Source organism: Myotis lucifugus, unplaced genomic scaffold, assembly GCF_000147115.1.
Source record: "Myotis lucifugus unplaced genomic scaffold, Myoluc2.0 scaffold_301, whole genome shotgun sequence".
Classification (NCBI taxonomy): domain Eukaryota; kingdom Metazoa; phylum Chordata; class Mammalia; order Chiroptera; family Vespertilionidae; genus Myotis; species Myotis lucifugus.
The window spans coordinates 623,667-637,065 of record NW_005871349.1 but is presented as its reverse complement, the minus strand read 5'-3'; the positions used below and the strand labels follow the sequence as shown (position 1 = coordinate 637,065).

Genomic DNA, 13,399 nt, shown 5'->3' with positions numbered 1-13,399 from the left:
ATCCTTATAGTAAAAGGGTAATATGCAAACTGACCTTAACAGCAGAAAGACTGGGAATGACTGGTCACTATGACACACACTGACCACCAGGGGGCAGACGCTCAATGCAGGAGCTGCCCTCTGGTGGTCAGTGCACTCTCACATGGGGGAGCTCTGCTCAGCCACAAGCCAGGCTGATGGCTGCCAGTACAGCGGTGGTGGTGGGAGCCTCTCCCGCCTCCTCAGCAGCGGTAAGGATGTCTGACTGCAGCTTAGGTCTCCTCCCCGCTGGCAGATGGACATCCCCTGAGGGCTGCCTGGCTGCCAGAGGGATGTCTGATTGCCATCGTAGGCCCAATCCCCCGGGAAGCAGGCCTAAGCCAGCAAGTGGTCACCCCCGAGGGGTCCCAGACTGCCAGAGGGCACAGGCCGGGCTGAGGGACCACTCCCCCCCCCCCCCCCCCGAGTGCACAAATTTTTGTGCACCGGGCCTCTAGTATACATATGTTACTCATCATTCTGCAAGCACTGACTAATGTCCTTAATATTGGGCCAGTAACAGAACTGATCTTGTGCTTTGTCTGACAATTCTATGTGAAATCAAGAACTTTCTATGACTCTTCTGAAATGAGAGTGACTTTAATTGAGAATAAGAAACACTGCCCATTTCTTTCCATATCAGGTCTAGATACACCCAAAGTAACTGGTATTTTTCAAATTAGAAATGTTTCTCGATTACTCTTACTAATGCAGTTACGGAGTCCTGTTTACCATGATGTTGGAGCCATAAATAAGTTTACATTTAATGAATCATCAGATATATTCTATTCTATTATAAATTCCTCATCTTTATGCATTTAATTCAGTTCCTCAAGTACCAGAATCACATAATTTGACCTCATATTCACCTTTATTATTGCACTTTAGAACATCTCCAGAGTCTTATACCTTCTCACATTAGGAAATATATGAAAAAAATAACCTCACCTCCTTACTATATATTTTGAAGTTTTGTATAACTCTTACACACACTGTATTCTTATAAACAATCTCTTAAATTCAAGATTTTGGACACCTTACTGGAAAATAAACAGACCTTTGCCTGTAATTATAGCCTTCAGCAAGGGGCTAGCCAGTGACCTCTCTGACTTACAGGCATGGGAATAAACCTTGAAGATTAAACACCTCCCGTTCCCTCGTCTTTTCCCTTGGCAAACTCCACTTCTTTCTTGGCCAAACAAAAGTAAACAAAGCAAATACAGGAGTTAAATATTTCCTTTGATTCCTCAGCCTTTTTTTTAAAGCTTTGTGGCTTGTGGAGATGACAAAAACAATGCCTTTTATGACCGTCATAAAAACACATTTGTAGAATTTATCAAGAACTTTTATTCAAATACTTTAGCAATTCAGATGGTCTCTGTTTGCTGTGTAAATATATAGGTTTCTTTTGGAAGACAAATTTTTTTTTTGTCAAGTAAAAGAAACACTATTGTCTATGGTCATAGGCTTAGGTATAAAGAAGCATAACAAACTGCCTTCCCTCTAAGACCTTACATTTATTTAAATATTTGCATGATTAAATATATATGAACAAATATATATACATGATTAAAATGAGAAAGGCAAAATGTGTCTGCAGCTAGAGATTCGTTAGAACAACGTAACCATGGCACAAACTAGAGAGAATGCCCCTGTACATTCAGTAGGTGCTCATGGCATCCTCCAGTCCCTGGAACACTTGTCTCCCACTTGACCCTCTAGGCTACATAATTCACATGAGAAGGAAATCCTCTAAAATGGATTCAGTTGTGCAGAGCACAGTGCACAGAGGCGGAAAGAGAATATGACTGGGGCCCACCTCAGCATCACATTCCCTTGAATTCGATGAACTTTTATAATTTTGATAATTTCAAAAGAGCTTATTTTTTGTGTTCTCAGATCTTATAGTTCACTTTGTCATAGACTTACTGGTAGGTAACAGGATAATCCCTTCCACCACCAAGAAACACAGGTTCTTCTGACAAATAGGGTCCCAATGTTAGCCACAGAAGAAAGGAAGCGGGGGGGGGGAGGGGGATAAGAGAAAAACAACTTGGACTGACATAAGAAATATCTATTTTCAAAGAAGCTGATAAGAGAGGCAGTGAGAACAAGCGCTACCTAAATTATGCCCGCAGCTTCTAGAATTATTTTCTTCACACTAAAAATCACTTAATGAAAAGTAATTTAACCCATTTAGAAATCAAAGAAAAGACAGTTTGTTTTTAGTAAAATAGAACTGTTAAAAATGTTAAATTCTCCAACATAGTTCTACTTGTGATATATTTTTGTAAGTATAAAGTAATATGCACTCATGACTAGAACCTACTTTAAAAGCTGAATAGCCCTGTCTAGTTTGGCTCAGTGGATAGAGCGTCGGCCTGCGGACTGAAGGGTCCCAGGTTCCATTCGGGTCAAGGGCATGTACCTTGGTTGTGGGCACATCCCCAGTAGAGGGTGTGCAGGAGGCAGCTCATCGATGTTTCTCTCTCATCGATGTTTCTAACTCTTTATCCCTCTCCCTTCCTCTCTGTAAAAAATCAATAAAATATGTTAAAAGAAATAAAGCTGGATAAATGAAGCAACATGTAGTTAACACCTAAAGCTTGTGAAATAGGCAAGAATTATTAGTTTATTAAATACTGGCTATGGACTTGCCCATGTTCTAAAAATATGTTGTTTTTTCCTAAAATTTTGAGCTTCATATAAGTTACCTTTTAGCCTTATGCAAAGTTAATTTCCACCTCTTTTGGCCTATTGTGACTGTATTACCAAATTAACATATTCTTCCTTACTTGTATTCACAGGTATTCCCCTCGAACTGCATTTCATAAATCATCATGATGTATTTGTTTATTGGGGTGACTGATCACTTACAGTAATCTCCTCCCCTAATCTGTTTGCTTCATAAAGACAAGAACCATGCCTATCTCATTCACCAAATACCAACAGGGTTAGGCACTCAATAAATATCTGTTGAATTTCTTGTTGAATCTTGGTTGTGTGATTAAATCCTTTCCTCTGTCTCTTGCTTGAAAACAATGATTATAAATTTTTGGTCATTTTATGCACTAAATAAGATGGTTAGGCTTCTAGCATTTGGTTTAAACTAACAAGATGAAAAAACAAGACTATAATATAGTTAGCTTAAAATAAATGGAAAATATTGCACATTTTATTGTCAATATAATTCTTAAAGACACTCAGTTTTGCTATTGACTGCCACTGCATTAGTGTGTGTAATCTACTTAGTGCATTAGCACTAAATACTACTGATTCATTTGGCTAAATGACTAATTCAATCTTTGCATTTATTCCTATTTCCTGAACAGCAATTCACCTATAGTTTAGTTAGTAGACTAGTTGCTAGATGAAAGTGTTAATAGGATTTTTTAAAAATCTGAACCATTTTATTTTTTATCTTTATTGTTGAGATTATTACAGATGACCCTCCTTTCTTCCCCCTCTGCCCATCTCCACCTGGCTCCCACCCCACTCCAGGCCTTCAATGAACTATTGGCTGTGACTATGGGCAAGTGTCAATACGATTTTAAATTTAAAATGTCATTAGAAAATTTAATGTCATACAGATTTACACTTTTCTGATACATAGACACAAATTCTAGCAAATTATGAATAATACATGTATTTTGAAATGACAACTCAGCAAACTTAATTTTTCATAAATTCAGTTATAGAAAAGGAAGCTTTACAAATCAAAACTGACCTCAATTTACCCCTTTTATCTAGAACACAATTTGAAATATCACCTACCATTTTATTGTCCTCTGATTAATACACATTTTGGTGATTTACCCAAATAAGACAACTAATGTCAGACTTTAGTTTGAATTCACAAAAATATTTATTCTATTCATAAACTGTTTTCCCTTATATGTGAACATCAAGAATGTTTACAATAGCCTTTATTCTATGATAGCGTCTATTTGTAAGACATTTTTCTGTCCTTGTGTTGAAAAACTAGAGACAATTTTTGAAGGAGAGAAGGTGGACAAACTTCATCTGCTCCCATGTTAGTCAAGGTCTAGGGCAGTGGTCGGCAAACTCATTAGTCAACAGAGCCAAATATCAACAGTACAACGATTGAAATTTCTTTTGAGAGCCAAATTTTTTAAACTTAAACTATATAGGTAGGTACATTGTTATTAACTTAATTAGGGTACTCCTAAGCTGGCCTTTGCTAAAAACGTCCTCAATCTGATTGAGGTACGTTCGCTGAGGTCGACCCCTTCCAACTCTCCCATCCACACTCGTCTTGTATACTTGTTTCCTCTATCTTTTGTCACCCTCGCACGATTTGCAGACGCGACTAGCACTAACCACTGCACATGAGACTGCTGACTGGCTCACTCAACTGGTGCATGAATCGTGTGCACCTCCCCCTCGCTGCATATCCCACGGCCCCACCTGCGCCGCGTCTCCCCCGACACCCCCCACTTCTTCTAACGCCACTTCTTCAAAATAGACTCGCCCAGGCCGAAAACTGACTTCTGCGCCTGGGCCACGAAGTTTCAATCGCGCCCGCATGTGGTATTTCGTGGAAGAGCCACACTCAAGGGGCAAAGAGCCGCATGTGGCTCGCAAGCCGCAGTTTGCTGACCACTGATCTAGGGTGATGTGTACTGTGCCTCTTCCCAGGGTAGGAAGTCAACAGTACTCAGCAAGTAATTCACATGCAAAGGAACCTGCCTGGAATATGTTAGCTGGAAAAAATACATAATTAGCAGACTGGAATGTATCCAGCTGGGATCCTAGAATCATCACATTCACTATTATTAAAAAAAAATCAGGGGAGTTTTACTTCAAGAATAGCTGAACCATTGGTTTTACTTCCCTCATAAATGAGCCCTTGACAGCCCTCCCCGGCTACTGGAGACGTGGCTGGCAGCACATATCTGGGCCCTGAGTCATCTGGACTGTGTGTGCCCACTGACTCAGTATCTGTGCCCATCCATGAGTAAGCAACGGCAGAAATTCCTTTGGCTCTTCTATTCAAATTCTGATAGATGCCCATTTTTTAAAATTAGAATGAAGAGATAAGAAGGCAGAGTAGGGTGGCCATTGTTAGGAGAGAATTCTGAAGTATTCTTAGCTAAAAAATCCATTATTACTCAAGGAGGTTAATATTCTCATAAAAATGCCGGATCCCACATGCTTTCAGAAGTCTAATCATGTGGTCGCATTGCAATAAAAATATCACATATTCGATCTGTGTCTTCAAAGTTTTATTAACACGTCAGCATTTCAAACACCAACTCTACGATTTTTTTTGTATGAACTCATTGTTTGCTACACTGATTTTACCAAATGAATCTTCATGTAGAGACCAACTACTTAAATAAATCACAGATCATACCTCCTGCTTTAAAAGACATTAAGAAGAATGAAGAATTCATTTTATGTATATGGCATAGTTAACTTTTAATTGCTCATACAGGGGAAACACTATCAATCACATTATGAATCAATATGATACACAGATAAAGCCCACCTACATTTTTAGTGAGTTTCCGAATTAACTGCTTTTTTTCGCTGTTAGCTTATAAAACACTAGTGGCCCGGTGCACCCTCTCGCAATCCGGGACCGCTGGCTCCTAACCGCTCACCTGCCTGCCGGCCTACTTGCCCCCAACTGCCCCCCCCTGCTGGCCTAATCGCCCCCAACTGCCCCACTGCCGTCCTGATCATCCCCAACTGCCCTCCCCTCCTGGCCTGATCACCCCTAACTGCCTCTGCCTCGACCCTGCCACTATGGCTTTGTCCAGAAGGATATCTGGAAGGTCTCCTGGTCTAATTAGCATATTACCCTTTTATTAGTATAGATCATACCTTTGCTTTTTCATTCTTTCCTAGGGTAGACCTATGAATAAGCTATGAAATGGTTTAAAGACTACTTAGGAGGAAAAGAGAAAAGAGCAAAGGCATCAGTGGTTCACTCAGTAACGCATTTTCTAATACCCAGGGTGTGCCCAGTGATCTCAGAGAGTGTTACAAAATTCTGGAAAGAACTAACTTAAAATTCTTTTTAATAAAATAATGCAATATGCTACTTTTCATAGGAGGGTAGCATGGAAAGTTCAAGTAAGTAGGTTAGGGAGCAGTGACTATCTAAGCCTGGCAGAGAGTAAAGAAGAGTTCACAAAAGGAGAGGAATCAAGTCCAATGAATGAATTTCTACTTAGAATTTTTTAAAAAGTATATTGAATCCTTATACCTCAAGAATTTTCTTCCTTGCAAGGTTTTGCTTTGGTAGCTAAGCTATTACATTTGGCATCTCCAAGATATTTAGTGTCTAGAATAAAGAATCCTCGATAACATTTTTCATATAGGATAACATCCTCTCATTTCGGAGCACAAGAAGTAAAAAAAACCCTGAAATCAAACTTCACATTTTTCATCCCTAATACAAACTGCATTTTCTGGAGATACTGGATTGCTTAAATAAGGCATGTCAAAACCAGTATAATTACATGGATGTTATTTGCAACATTGATTCCATCTTCTCTGTTCAAATGTTGGGGTGTGGGAGATTATAGATATACGGCCCATAAAGAGTTATACATCTTTGCTTATTTTATTAAATATTATGAGACATGTCCTGAGGATGACAGATCAATAATGGTCCTTGTGGTTTCCTGATAGAAGGCTGCAATTATTTTCTTCCATTACAATTTAAATGTAACCCAATTTTACTCATCTATCATCTTTGTATAATAGTAATAAAGAAACATCACTGTGTGTGTTTCTGCCTATTCCTATTGTTCCTTGTTTGCATCTTGTTTTGATTTTGTTTTCATACAAAATCGTTCTAATCACGTTGCTGTCTTCCTTTGATGGTTCTGAGCAGTGACCCTTTAACTTTGCCCCTCTTTCAGAGGGAGATGGAAAATTACTATTTTAAGTTTCCTTTATTTTGGGAAGCAGTTGGCTACTTTTTGCACTTGAGTATAAATGATAATTACAAACAAGAAAGCTTGATAAAAACAACCTGTGAGTTTAAGTTTTTCTAAAACTTCATTATCTGCAAGTTCTTTAATGCACAGTATAACTTAAATTACATAAGCAGAGTATATTATAGTGCTTGGAAGTGAAAGTTGGGGAGCAAGCAGTAGACTTTATACCTTCTAGGTGGACTATAGTACATTTCTGATTCAACTGTCTTTGTCTCCACCCCCAAAACACCACCACTTCCCACCTCTCCTTTTTTTTCTTTCTTTTGAGTTATAAGAAGGACTTGCACAAATTAAACATTCTGGAGGTGGGTCACTCAAAACAGGTTGGCACAGAAGAGAAAGACCCTCATGATCAATAAAATCAGAATGTGCCTCGTCCAAACACAATTCAATAATTGGAATCTGCCTTTCTTCATATAAGCATTTCTTACAATAATAGCTGTTATTTATTATGTGCAATGAACTAAGTTTAGTTCTTTTACAAACATTGTTGCACTTGTCCACACAATAGTCCTGCGTGGAAGAAAACAGGTTCAGAGATTTTAAATAATGCTCTCATGGCCAAAGAGAAAACTGGGGTACAGATTTGAACCCAGATCTCTTTGACTTCAGTCTTGTTCCATTAGGCCATGCTGTCTCCAAAGAGCTAAATTATGGTCATCTTATTGTGCCAGGTACTTTATATACATTATCCCAGATTTTCACAAAACCCAGTGAAGTATGTGTTGTTATCTGCATGTTACAAAGGAAGAGATTGAGGCGCTAAGAAGTCAAGTAATGTGGCAGAAGTCACCCAGCTTGTAGGCCAGGACTTCTCTCCAGGTGTATCTGGCACCAAATGATGCATTTTTCATTTAACTGATTAATAATTGGTCATGAAGATGACCAAGAAGTTGATGAAAATATCTGCTGCGAGTCTACTTTACTCTTTCAAATGGCTTACAGATAGAGTAAAACTTTGATAATGAGATTGCACAAAAAACAGTGTGATATGATGATTGCACTTTCTGGGTGAGAGAATCCTTTTTAATTTCAGCTTTGATTAAATTAAAAATCTTTCCAAACGTATTATTCTACTTCTCTTAGTAAGTTTACTATAATTTAAGAAACAGGATCTTTGCTGATTTGGGGATTTAAAAAATTCCTTTATTCAATATTCTCATTTGTAGGAGACTGGGCCAACGTGTACTGATTCTATTTTTTTCCTGAAATAATTGTCATGTCAACAAATCCTCTATATGATACTATTGGAGATACCAGTTAATATGCTTAAAATTAACTAAATTTTTAATACTATTTGTCCCAACTAGACTATAAGTCTTTTTTTCTACCCAAATTTGGGGCTTTACAAGTCTCCATATTACAGGGCATTTTTTCAATTACTTTATCTTGAATAATAATGTGCAGTTTAGGGACTATGCATTAGTCTAAAACAACTTCAATCAATTCTAAGGAGGTTAAGATATTTGACATTTGTGGGTGCATAATTTCATAAATCTAAGTGTTGGAAGTCACTATAAACAAACCCTTTAAGAATCACTTTCAAATGTGACACAGAAAATGGTTACATTATGAAGATAGGACTATGTTCTTAGAGAACAACTGATATAATAACACTAATATTGCATGAATGGGATATTTGTGGCTTGAGATAAGTTTCCAGAAACAGCCTCATATGTGAAGCACAGATAACTTAGAGGTAAGAATGGTGTGCTCTGGAAACTATTAGATGACTCAAAAGAGGGCTTTAGGGATGTCATCAATATGAGAATATGTATATAGAGTTTGTATAGCTAGTGTTTCACAAAATGTCAGAGGGGGAAAGCAACATGAGTGATCTTAAATAAACAAGCCCGGCCTGATAGCCTCCTGGACCCCTACATTTAGGAGACCCTTCCCTAGCACTCTCTTTGTCTGGTCCTGTAATATAAACCCATTTTGTTTTGTTTTTATAGTAAGCCAGTTTATTTACATAATACATATTTTGCCATGCAGCTTGTGGACTGCACTCAGATGAATAACAAAGAAGACAAGCACTATCTTGCTATTTAAAAATGCCTTATATAGACAGATAATTGTCTTTTAAATAAATGAGTTAACTACAACCTTATAAATCACTATAGACAATTTAAAACAGCCATGGATAATTTTAAAATGTAAAGTCCGTCAGTAAAGAGCTTTTACATAGGTAAAATTAAAAATTTTAATAAATCCAGTAAAACAAAAATAACTTAAATCTACATTATTACAAGGCTCAGATTTGAAGGCAATTTTTAAATAGTTATTCTTTAATGTTAACAATGCCTTGAAAATTTTGCCAGTAGTGATGAGCACACAGTAGGTGGTCAATAAATGCTGATATACAGAAGTGTCTATAGTTGACAGCAATCCATATTCATTCATTTCTATGTTACGATAAATACATCATAGTAAAGATAAGAATGAGAAAGGACAGCTTTCTTACAATATTTAACACTTTCATGAAAAGATGAAATGTTTACATGGTATAATTCTTCTTACAGTCAGACCTTTTATATTTGAAAATCAGTCTTAAACACATTATGCTTTTTTTATTTATTAATTCAGATGACAAGTACTAGATAATTCATACACTATAACAAAAAATCAGGAATATTTCAAAAAATTAAAATAAAACTTAAGGTTTCAATATGTTTATGAGAAGATTTTATAACCAAAATGGTCCCAGACCTAAAATAAGTAGACTTCTTCATTTTCAAATTAATTGTAAATAGTGTATTTTGTTTGGCCAAAAATGACAAAATATCTGTTTAAAAGAAATAATACCAGCTGGCCACTGGTGTGACTCATTGATTGAGCAGTGAACTATGAACAAGGAGGTTGAGGTTGACCTATGAACCAGGAAGTTGAGGTTCAATGGTACTATAAACCCTTTTTTCACATGGAGGGAAGCTAAAGAAGGGCCAGACAACCTCACCATGGCTGTGCTCACACTTGAGGACTGGGCAGAAGCCTCAGAGGACTTACTGCCACATCTTTCTCCCCCCCCACCCCCCGCAATTCTAAGACAACGTTTATTTAGAAAGTCACAGAGGTAGAAAAGGTGAGCCAGCTAGGCTGCATGGGCTCAGGAAATAAGTTACAGAGGTAAAAAAAAAAAAAAAAGCCCTTGGAGCTCAGGGGAGAGAAAAGCAAAGGTCATGTGACTGGGGGAAAGAAGAGGGGGAAGGAAAGGGCGGGGATGTGCTCCAGAAAGAGCGTGCCAGGGAAAGAAGGGGCGAAGGTGAGGGCATGCTCCAGAGGCAGAGAACTGTTTTCCAAAGGCAAGAATTCTAGGTGAGGTCTTAGTGGAGGGTCCCCATAGAATACTCCTCAGCTTTTTGCCGATGCACCAAAATGAGATTTATCCTTCTGACTTCATCAGTCCCTGGGTGTGATTGGCACAAATGGCACTAATTGGATTTCTGTATCTATCTCCCTGAGTAGGGTGATTTGCAGTCTTTCTTAACATTGTCTACAGAGCACACAACAATCCCTCAATAAAGATCTGATTGATTAGTCATGTTAATAATAAAACTACAATATGTGTCTATTCACCAAACTTTATGCCAAAAATAGAAACTCAGTTCCAAGAAGTTGTTAGATAGGTCACCCGATATTTTGCCAAGTAACTTTGCCAAGACAAAATGGAGTCATTTTATTGCTTAGAGTCTCTCCAAACTAGTTTGATCTTGTAAGTCATTTTGTTTTTTCCTGTGAATAATGGCTCTAGGTGTCTCACTCTATGCTGATTGTATGCTGATTACTGGAACAATCTGAGGTGTTGTTTTTGTGTGTGGAATGAATGCGTATACAAAACTGAGAATGTGAGTAGTCTCATTCTTGAAATAATTTTGATTTTTAGAAACCAGAGAAGATAAACAGGCAAGTAAATAGAGGAGGTTTGAAAGTATTTATCTTTATGAAATTTGGCCAGTGTAAAAGTTGGCTTCCCTTAGAAGAAGATTATGTTGGCAAGTTTTATCTTGTTTCCCACAAGAATTTCTGTGATGGGAGTGATAATGGTTTCAGGTGTGGCTGGTGCATTTTGGCCATTTTTCCATGGCAATAAAACTGACCTGAATTCCATTCAATAATCCTGCCTTTTTGTTCCCCTTGGAACACTACGGAAGCCAAAGGGGTAAGATAAAGTTCAGCTGTGTTTTGAGAATTTTAGAATTGATAAATACTTTTAACATGAACAAAATAAATAATAAGATATCAACATACCCTCATAAGTTGTCTCTTTTTAATTTTTAAGAGAACAAGATTTAAATAGCTCATGTGCTCGAGAGGCCCTGGAGTAGTTCCTACTAGACACTTTTAAACTTGTGTTTCTGAAGCAATTTATAGGATGCAGGACAAGTGTTTCCTCTAGAATGCTACTTATATTACACTTTTATTTCCTAATTCCAGGTTTCCGAAAGTCTTTTTGTTTCTTTTCATTTTTTTCATATTTTCTAGTGAAGGTAAGGGGCAGACTCATGAGAATCTCATTACTTCTTAGAGTTTGCAACATATATTAAACATCTGCATGGAGAAATAAGTCTTGGTTGGGATATATATGTATGCACATTATGTATATTCACAAGACTGTGGAAGGGGAACGAGAACAGTTATGTCTGTAGTTCACCAAAAGATGAATTCATTTTCTCAGAAGTTTCTAGCTTTATGAAAAACTTACTTGAAGTTCCTATCTGGGAAAGCATCCCAGACATTTCAGCAAGAGTGAGCCAAATGTTTCTGAATTCATATGCCCTTGGTACACCTCAGCAAATTACTTACTTTTTTTCACCAAGGACATGTTTAATGTTCTTCCTGCTTGCAATTATAACCTTTATTACTTAGACTGAAAACTGTTAGGATGAGATATGCTTTTCTAAAGTCAAACTGTCTTGAGGAAAGCTTATTATCTGTTCATTCAATTACAATAATTAGTGGTTATTATGTTAGGGGCCATAGCCGGGTCCATATATTCAAATCTGGGTACAAACCAAAAAAGCTTAAAGCCATAATGAACTCCAAATTTGGTGCTCTTTCTTGGGCATCAAATGATGTGATGACTAGCAGGATAAATCCCCAGGTATATGTAAATCAAAGTAACAAACAATTTTCCTAATCCTTCCTGTGAAAAATACTATTTCATGTAAATATAAATAATCATATATCAAAAATAGTTATATTTATAAATATACCAACCAGATAAAAAGTGCCAAACTAGAACTTGGTAGAGCACTATATATTTAAATAGGAAGTCCATGACTGATGTCAAGATCCAAAAGAGGGACTTCTGGTCAAGATGATGGCATAGGTAAACGTGATCTTCATTTCCTCCCACAACCACATAAAACTACAACTAAAATACTGAACAATCATCATCCAGAACTGCTTAAAATCTGGCTGAATGGAAGTCCTACAACTAGAGAAGTAAAGAAGAAGCCACATGGAGATTGGTAGGAGGGGTGAAGAAGCAGAACAGGCTAGTCCCACAATCACATGTGGCAGATAAAAATCAGGAGGGATATGTCCACTGCAGAAGTCCCACCTGAAGAGAACAGGGTCCCAGCATCATACCAGGCCTCCCATCCCAGGGTTTTAGTGCCAGGAAGAAAAGTCCCCATAACTTCTGGCTGTAAAATACCAGCAGGAATTGAGGCTGAGAAAGACCAAGGGCTGCTGGAGTCCCAGGCAGTTCCTTTTAAAGGTCTGTGCACAGACTTACTCCCTCAGCGCTGGGGCAGAAGCTCAAAAAGCACTAGAGACAAATGGGGAGTCCATTATCAGGACAAGGGCTGGGGAAGAGTCGGCTTTATCCCAGACAGAAGTGCTGGCAGAGGCCATTGTTTCTTTGATAAGCCCTTCACCCCCACAGAGCTAGTAGGCGGGCTCCATATATGAGATTCCAACAATATGGTTCACACTGTTTGCTCTGTCCTGGTGTTTCTCTGAGACCCAGACCCACCAAACTTTGGGGCCAACCCAACTTTGGGGCCCACCCAAGAAGTTCCAATGGCTTTTCCATATGAATGGCCTGTCTTGGCTCATGCTTCAGATTTTCCTAAAATCTCTCAAACAAGCAGCATCTGGCCTCAGTGTGCCCTGTACCTTGAGCTAAGTAGCCCCAGGCCTGGCACTAGTACCAGCCAGCATTTTTTTTCAGCATTTGGCCTCACCTGGGCACCTCCAAGTCCAGCAAAATTAGCGGCCATCTGCAGATCACATTGTAGCTTATGCCAGGTGGCCCCAGAAAGAACATAAAGAAGCAGTGAGTGATCTTGGTCTGTACCAAGCACATTCAGTGAACAGTTTCAGACCACGTTAAAGCAACACCCAACCACATGCATAAGTGACACACTCAAGGGGTGGACTCAATTGGCACCAGAGGCCCG

General features: G+C 38.2%; 1 protein-coding gene across 8 annotated transcripts in view; it reads right to left on the bottom strand.

The window, feature by feature from the left end:
* MET (MET proto-oncogene, receptor tyrosine kinase) overlaps positions 1–13,399 on the bottom strand; it is a 138,898-nt gene that overhangs the window by 83,146 nt on the left and 42,353 nt on the right. The window lies entirely within an intron of this gene.